The sequence below is a fragment of the Pagrus major genome, chromosome 7, assembly GCF_040436345.1.
Source record: "Pagrus major chromosome 7, Pma_NU_1.0".
NCBI classification, from domain to species: Eukaryota; Metazoa; Chordata; class Actinopteri; order Spariformes; family Sparidae; genus Pagrus; species Pagrus major.
Window position 1 is genome coordinate 22790506 of NC_133221.1, and position 9661 is coordinate 22800166.

Here is a 9661-nt window from a genome sequence, read left to right on the forward strand (position 1 = left end):
GGAGCTCTTCTTCGACCACTGACCCAGCCGTGAAAACAAGGGAAAGAAAAGCAAAGAAAAGCTTCAAGAGGAAGACGTCTCTTTAAGAGCTGGACAACCAGAGAGCTAGAGCGGCTGAGAAAGTTATTAGCAACGCAAAGATAGCTACTCAGGTGAGAGATAACACCAGGCAGAAGAAGAAAAAGGACCTTCATAAAGATGTCAACCAAAAAGCTGACATCTCGCCAATCCGAAATGCTCCCCATACTGTGTCTTTCCAAAGTAACTTCAAACTATGTGTGCGCTATCTGTGTGGAGTTAACATGTCCTCCCCATGCCCCTGTGGGTTTTCCCTGGGTGCTCCGGTTTCTCCCACAATTTTCAAAACAATTGTTTAAATTTGGATTTGAATAAAAAAAAAAAATTAAAATTAAAAATTGTAAAATGTAAAATGTAGGACATTGTCTTTCTTGAGGTGGGAACACATTTTGCCCCTCAAGTGGTATTTCATTTTTTGCACACTGTCAACATGGATTGTCAAATGTCCTGATCAAGAGGGACATAACATTCATTCAGTAATGAAAACTAATTGACAAAAAACCTCTTAGAGCTATGCTTGCTCTTTGAAGCTGTACTTAGGCAGCGCTGTATATTAAACACACTTATCAATATCAACATGCTAACACGCTCAGAAGAGGAAGGCTAATATGTCAATGCAAAGTTAAGTTTATCATGTTCAATGGCGTACTTTAATAATAATAATAATGATGATGATAATAATAAACTTTATTTATATAGCACCTTTTTAAAAAGAGAGTTTTCAAAGTGCTTTGACAGTTAAGCTAAAGCAGGAAACTCAGGAGGACAATATTACAGAATAAACACTCAACAGTCGAGCCAAACACAAGGAAGCTGAGTGTAAAGCGTGTTCAAGCTATGGTCTACGATCTGAGAAAGATTTGAAAAAAGCATCCCCCCCCACACACACACCCCTCCCCTCTGTGCTCCTTAATCCCTCCCCTCCGAGCTCGTATCGCTCTCCCCTCGGAGCCTCCCGCAACAAGAGCAACAAGCCGGCCAGCAGGAAACCGAATATAGTGCCAGCTTTGAATGCGGAGTAACGATGTCGGATTCACAGGTAAAGTTATTACAATGCCAGTGAAACTAACGTAAATCTGGTAAGTCATTACAATGTCCACAGCTAAGCTCCACAGCCAAGCTAGCGTAACGTCATTAGCATGTTACAGCTACGTTACGTTACAGCTACGTAATAAGTTACTATTTATCAGCAGCTAAGTTAGCCACTTCTAAAAGTTATTGAGGGCCAAGAGACTAACAGATGCTGCCGTCAGCTTTAATCATAACGATTGCTTCCACATTGTGGCTGAAAACTAAACCGGCATGAGCCTCGGGCCCAGTTGTGTCCCAGTTGTTGTCTGAGTAGCACCACGACCGCGACACAAACGTGCCCCGTAAACCTTAATCTCTTGTTTATGACAGATAAAACACACAAATACACACATCGTAACGCGTATATGATAATCCATCATATTGATTTAGCAAAAGCTTCGTTGAAAACAAATGGACAAGTGCAGGAGGAGGGTTAGCAAAACAGTTGAGTAGTGATCGGGCAAGAGGTTGTTATGGAGAAATTAAATCCGTACAGTATGAATGAAACGGACCGCATGGCTGCTATTGGTCAATTTCTTTGCAGTTTTGCAGGCACTAGAGAGAATGGTTTTATTTGGTTCCTTTTGCTCTTCACATTGTGTAGGTCGTACTATTGGGCCATAACCACCATCTAAATAATGTTAATAATAATGATCAATCTTTCAAATCGTAGACCATAGCTTTAAAACAAGAAGGTAGAACAGAGAATGTAAAAACACAAAAAGACAATATGATATAGTCCAAGTAAAAGAAATAATAGCATCCTGTTCTGTCATGCCAAGCTTACCATTGCACTTGTATTTGTATTCAGCAGATCGTAAACACCTAAGCAAAAACCTTATCGTATCAATTATGATTAACCTTTGGTTTGACACTTTTAAATATATATTTGAATATCGGTCCTTCCTGGTTACATGTATAATTTCTCAAGAGAAATATTGATGGGCCAGGAATTGGACAACATGCTTTTGATAATACCTGGAGGAGCAGGAACAAGCCCTGAGGGAGTAGAATAGCCTTATAATGTGGTACATTGTTCTGAGAAACACCCTTTAAGTTAATGTTAGCGAACACGTTGTATTTTGAGACTGCCATTGATTAAAATAGGCTGAGTAAAGGATGATTATTTGAAAAAAAACTAGCGAAATGGCTGATTTAATGCATGGGACAAAGCTATGACATTTTAACTTCAACTGTGCAGGTTACTCGATCTTTACTTAATGTTATGTCTGAAGTGAACATTAGGTAAACACAGAGTTAACGTGACAGAGCCCGAACATTAACATTCACTCTAACAATAAGCAGTCTCTCAAGGAAAGTTGAAGGGAAATTAAAGATCTGTAGATGTAGAGAAATCTCACAGGGAGAGAAAGCAAGTTTGGTCATTAATCTCTCTGTTCAGTCCCACTCGTCCTCTGGGAGAAAGAAATGAACAGTTTCTCAGTGTGCCACAACCTGTTAGGACTGTGAGACGGGGCTGTTAAGGCATGTGTTCCCGTCTCAATAATACAACTCATTTGTCATTAGATAGATAATGTCATTACACCACAGTCTCAGAGGACACAGTCCATGTGCAAGCTCAAACATATATGACCCACTTTCAGTAGGACTGTATATTATTTATCATTCAGTATTCAGACCAGCGTCATTCCTCACTCTTTGACCCCTTCCACTAAACCACAAAAAAAAAAACACTGTTCTTCACGGGTTGAATGTGTTTGCACTTTCAGAGTTGTTTCACAAAAACCACAGAAGAATTCCTCGGTGCAGCTAGAAACGAGGCTTAATTAAAATGGTGTGGACGTTTTGAATCCGCCATGAAGACTTGACTTTTCTTTGGAACGAGCAGTGATTTGAAAGGGATTTATCAAAATTTATTGATCGATATTCATACCCTTGAGAGGAGACAGTTTCTCTGTTTTGTGTACATGCAAGTCTCATAAAAAGTTTCCAAGATTTTTTATAGATCTAAAGTTCATAACAAATAAATAATTTTGACATTTAAACACCAAGGTCAAAAGAAATACTTGGTTCCCCTTTACATCACAATGTTGAATGATTTTCTACTTAACAAGTCGATTGAAGTACACCAATAATTAATCCCAAGTGATAGTGGGGAAAACATTCTCTAACTCGAGACTTTATCTATGAAAAACATATATTGATATCAACTTCCTTCATCTACTGTAATAGGATTTCTGTCAACAGTTAACAAGTATGTGTTGGCTCTAACTCCACTCACAGCAACAGAACATCCAACAAATGCCTCCCTGCAATATGGAAAATTATCCATTAATGGAAATAGACTGATTACTGTACTGTTCGCCATTAAAAACACACGAATTGCCAAAATGTTTCCTGTTTGACAGGGTTTTGTATCCCTAAAGTAAAACCATATTCAGACACGACAACAAAATATTAAAATATGATTCATGTTTTGTGCATTTATCCATACACAGAGCCAAGCGCTCAACTGATCTTGTTTTGTTAAGCGCTCTTGAGGATTCTCATTCACATGGAAGTACGAATGGCTACATATGAAAAGAAATATCACTGGAGTATTCATTTTCATTAGCCATGTAAACAGCTTTGCATTGTTGCAATGAAATGTCATTTGAACCAGTGTGCAGTATAACAAATGATGATATCTTGCACAAAGGAGAGCAGAAAGTTTGAGCAGCTGGCAGTGAGACATGTTGAACCATAAAGGAGTTGTGTTGGGATGAGGAAGCTGCTTGGCTGTGCTTGGGTTGTAGCAGCATCCTGGGGCCTGTACCAGAAAGCAGGATGTGTGGTTAGCGAGGTAATTTCAGGGTTGACACTGGGTGATCAGGAATTACCTTCTTTTTGTACTCTAATTTCTCCCACTCAAGCTTCAATTTCTCCACCTCCAGTTTTACTTTTTTCAACAACTCTTTCTTGTAGAGTATGTCAAGCTTGCGGGTCCTCTTGTAGAGGGAACGAGCATTGTCTGCTCCAGCCTGTCACAAATCAAAAACATAAAGTTCTTTTAACATTTAAGCATTGTGCCTCAGCAAGGCTCACTCAAAAGGTGCAAATTTCACATTGGGGGTAATCAATGTGAAATTTGCACCTTTTGAGTGAGCCTTGCAAAGTCAAAGTCTAATTCATTACCCCTTGTCTCCTATCTCCTTGTCTCCTATTGCCTGGCCCTTGAGGTGGAGGCCACAGGCTCGGTAGGGAGAAGGTTATCATCTTCCTGCAAAATTTCCATCATAGCAATGGAAGCAATGAAAACATTTTAGCACAGCGTGTACTTGAAGCAGTTATTTTCATTATTTGTCCCGCACGCAGACCAACACCATTAGCAAATCATTAAAGCTAATTCAATTACAGCCAAATTTCCACACTCTCACCATCTGTCTCCCAAGTCTGTTTGACACAGCCAGGGTTGCAGCTGAAATAATAAGACTGAAGCTCTCATACACACACCATAAATATATATATATATAAGCAACATATTAATTTAATGGAATACATAAAGCACATGCACACTATAGTCAAATCTACTCATGCTTAATTGATATTATAAGCTATTATAAGCTTATAGCTTTTCCCAGCAGTCCTTCCTGCATTTGGCAGCTGCAACTGTTGTTTTTAGCCTGGATTATGTGTTTAAATTCTTTATATTTCTCTAATATTATAGTTTGCTCTTGGTTTGTGAAGTATGCCACTCTGCTGCCAGAAGACTTGTCCATGTTTGCGATTGGTCCATTGCTGCAAACACCTCCCCCTTTATGTGAACACACTCATGACTAGATTGGGATATCCTGGGTTGACTAACCGAGTTGATAACCAGCTTAGGGTGTCCACTTAGTGCAGTACAGGCCCCTGGTATGTGCCTGCCCCCAGGCATTGTTGCTGTTCTTGTATGTACCTACATTTAACTGGTTTCTTATTATGGAGAACATAAGAAAACTAACTTTAGGAGTTTTGTTCTCAATCCACAGGATTTCGGAGGATTGAGGTTCAAATGTATGAAGATTCAAATGGTTAGCGACCTTTAACTTGATATTAACTTTCTCTCAGGTTTCTTTTTCTTGTAAAGCCACATACATTAGAGGACAAATTGAGGCTTGGAGGTTGACGGTTACAGGTTAGCCTGTGCTATACAACCAAACCAAAAGTGTTTCATAATAACTTGCCATTATTTTGTGCTATAGTTTAGCAGGATTGTGTGGACATACAATGGGATACCACAAGGCCCTAGTCATAACCTCTAGTTAGTATTTCCCATTCATTTGTTGTGACTTTACAATGTTAGTCGCTAGCTATGCTTAGCTATTTGTCCTATGCCCTATTCAGCTGTACATTTTCGAAATTATTCATCAATACTGACCCGATTGCATATACCCTAGTCACAGCATTTGCACATAATTATAACAGAATACAAAACTGACAATGGCAGCTCATCACTTCCTGTGTCTATTTTTAAATGGGGCAGTTCAACGCTTCAGAAAAGGAGGGGTCTCACATTCACTAACGTGCACTCATGGCTAGACCGGATATCCAAAACAAGAACAGAGAAGCTCTATAACAGCACACTCTGCACAGAGCTCAGGACGTCTTTAATCCACTATATCTTACATAGCAAAAAGCTGTTTCCTGATGTATAGTGACATCTTAGTGGCTTAATGTTGTATATTGGACCTTTAAAGCAATACAGATGCTTGTTGTTAGTCCAGGACCTAGACTCTGTGTATTTGCCCTCCCCCTGTGTATCGCATCAGGACTATCATTCATACAGCGATGATTCACCACCGGCGTCAGCTCATTTGCGCTTGTGTCTACAATGCAGCTGATCCACTTGCTGTTGCATTGTCGTCATCATATTCAGGACACAGCCTGTCATCAGGAACTGCAGCTGATGATGTTTGGACCCGTCATTTCCTGGCATTAAGTGAGATACTTTTAAACAAATACAAGAACATTATTTGAGCCTCAAGCAGATGTTTGTTGAGGCACAGAGGAGGACATGTGTTTTCATGTGGTGCTGATGAAGCAGTCATTTTTTAGGTATTAGGAAATGATGGAGAGAACACACAGCGAATAAACAACTGAGAATAGGACGAACACCGGATTCTTTCACACGGAAGTAAACCATACTCATATGCACAATACATGCCAAATGTTAAATTAATGTTGCTGAGAAGTTTGGTCAATAACTTGCATACCAGTGGTTGTTTACCATCACACACACTTATGGCTCACTTCCTGTTCTTTTCCTGTTTAGGAACAGTGCTAAAGCTGGATTCGTTCCTTTGCCAGATCGTGTCGATTATGTCAGAGGTAATGACCTGCCTAAGACTGGCCATGTGTGTGTGTGTGTGTGTGTGATAGGTCCAACAGCTGTGCTGGGTAACAGAGCAGGCACTTCTGGGACTGCCCACCTGAGACCGAATCTTTCATACACATTTGCCAATGTAGCTCATGTTGTAAAAAAGGCGATTTAACTCATACACTTCAATAAAGCTTTATTGGCATGATGTTCTGATCTAAAACATACATGACATAAATGAAAACATACAATGAGTACAAAGAAAAAGACCCCCTCATATACAAATTTGAAAAATGATTAAAATAAGAAAATACAAATAAATAAATAAAAGCAGGTTCATAAGTTCATCGGTCATCAGTCTTCCAGACTGTTTATTTGCCAAACTTCTCCCTCTTTCCTTCCATTTTATCCCACTGCATCTGGAATTTGTATCATACACATATTGATTCAATCAGCCACCCGCCTGCAGCCACACACACACACACGCAGTATACACGCAGCTCCAATGTTGAGAAGTTGGTGACGTAAATGATTAGTCCTGCTGTGTGTTTATTAAAGATTAATCTTCACTTACTTTGTGTAAACTGGGTATTGATTTTCCAGGTAAGAGGGGAGAAGTGTGTACATGTGTCACAGGAAGTGTCCTGTTCTGTGTGAAACACAGTGGTCACTCAGCTACTTCCTTCCTAAAGGTGTGGTCACACCTTGACCAGCAGGAAGTTTTCCCCCTACGGCCACACAAACAGTTTGTCTGAGGCATTGTCAACTGCCCAGCTTCCTAGCGCGTGTGTGTGCATGTGTGTGTGTGCTATTATTTGTTGACTTGCAGTGCTCATTGTTTCTTGCTTTTTTATTCAGAACAAGAGCTGCATTTTAAAACATCTCCACTATTTTGATTGTGTACGTATGGGCATCTGCTTTATTATCCTAATAAAGAAAACTAACTGTAAAAACAGCTGGAGTTGGAGTACTGATACAGATGACTGCTGGTTTCATACCTGTACTTCATACTGAGCAATTTATGTATACATCATGCATATGTATTGTGTACAGATAAAGTTGTGTACAGACCTTCATGGTATCTGTAGAAGGTATCCGTATCCGTAGAAGGAATACGGATACCTTCATGACTTTTCCTGTAACGCCACCAGAAGGTCAAAGTTTTACTTACCCTGTGAAATATTTCAACATCTACCCACTGGACTGGAACAAAATTGTATTGAGACATTTGAAATCTACTGATGTTATTTTAGCACCTAGCTCAAAACACTGCTGTGCCTAAAGCTTGATTTATGCTTCTTTGTTCAATCTATGCCGCAGCCTACGCTGTAGCGTAACTATAAGTTGTAGTGACGCGGACTGCAACGAGTATGTGTATGGGGAGGCAGCCCTTCCTGCAGTCACTCTGTCTGTCCACTCTCCCTTACCCAGAGACTCAGCTGTGAATGGGTTGGTGTGTTTAAAGGGGAAAGTACTGCTGGCAATCCGCTCACCACAGCCAGCAACGCAGATGCGTACATATGTATCAATGGTCACTACGGCGTAGGCCACATGGATTACTGCGTCGGCTTCTGCTTAGAGTCTACATGCAACCATAAATCAGCTTTAACTATAGTTTTACAGCACCTGCACCATCTAACTAGACCTTCAGTCTCGTTAGCTTTTGTAGTTTGTTGGAAAGAAACTCCTCAAAACTGTCCTCACCAGAAAAACGACAGCTGTTAGTTCAAATGCTTAAAAAGGATTTAAATTGACATTATTCTGACAAATCACATCACATTTTGTATCCTACCAACGATCAGCGTTGGTCTCCTTCAACCACAATCTTTTCCCTAACCTTAACCAGGTAGTTTTAGTTGCCAACTCAATTTTGGAACAACCATTTGGACCTATTCTGGAGGCCCTGATGAACAACCCTCAGTCTATGAGGTATGAACTCCTCACTTGACTCCAGCTTTTCTGTGTAAAGAGGTGATTAAATGAGGTGTGATTCGGGGACACAGCAGCGCCTTCGCTTACACAGATGATTGAAAAACCCGATTTTGCTCAGGGGCATTTCCCTTTGGCAGAGCATGTACATTATTAGTCCATATACCTTTAAACAGAGCTCAATAACAATCGGATATTCAAACTGCCTGCTCTCTTTTCACACACGTTATGAGCCGACACCTGACATAACAGAGACAGGGAGGCGCTGGTATAAGACGAGGCGATCCATTACACTGTCTGTGTCTTTGTAGTACAACGCTTTCAAAGCTCTAAATGACTTGGCCGGTGGTAGGTAGTAATTGGAGATGAATTGAGGTATGTTTATGTCTGAGCAGGATAAACTGTCCCATACTGTCAACTAACTGTCTCAGCGCTTTGGTTCAAACAAGCCTTTGAAACCCATTTTCTATAAATGTTTAGTCATCTTTTATCTGTCAGTTTGTTTTTTGAATTTTGTCTGTCTTCTTTCTTTCTCTCTTTTGTTTGTTTCTTTGCTCTCTTTCTTTACTGTGGCTTTTGTTTTTTCTTCCCATACTTGTGTCTGAGCTATTTCTGCTCTATAGAAACAATTTGCCAGTGGGTGTGTTTGGGTTGTCAAGGTGGTAGACCTCCATCACTGCAAATCAAGCAATGGTCCAAAGTCTCTGTGGGGTGTGTGTGTGTGTGTGTGTGTGTGTGTGTGTGTGTGTGTGTGTGTGTGAGAGACTATGGTTAGTTAGTGGGAGCCCTGTCTCCTTTGTGTCAACAGGCTCTCTAACTTGCTATGGCTAATCACCGAGGTAATTACTGTTAATTAGGTTCATTAATCATTAGACCTGTCAGTCTGTTTCACTGCCTGGTAGCTGGTGTGTGTGTGTGTGTGTGTGTGTGTGTGTGTGAGAGAGAGAGAGAGAGAGAGAGAGATTGTTTGCACATTGTATAGGTAGGTAAAGGAGAGGCGAGATGGGGCTGATCTTGATTCAAAATTGTACATTTTGTTAAAAGACCATGTTTTCCATGACTGAGCTTTATATAATGTTCCACCATCTCACTGATACCAAATCAGAAAATAGACACAACCCCACCGAGCAACTAAAATAAACTTTTCATATGATTCCAGGCTGTCCTGACCAGAAAAACATTTTGGTTATCTGTGCAAGCAGCTTATCATGACCCATTTTTATGTTTATTGTTCGGCAGCAACCTCCAGAGGTTGTAATAATTATGACAGGAGCAAGGGAGGAA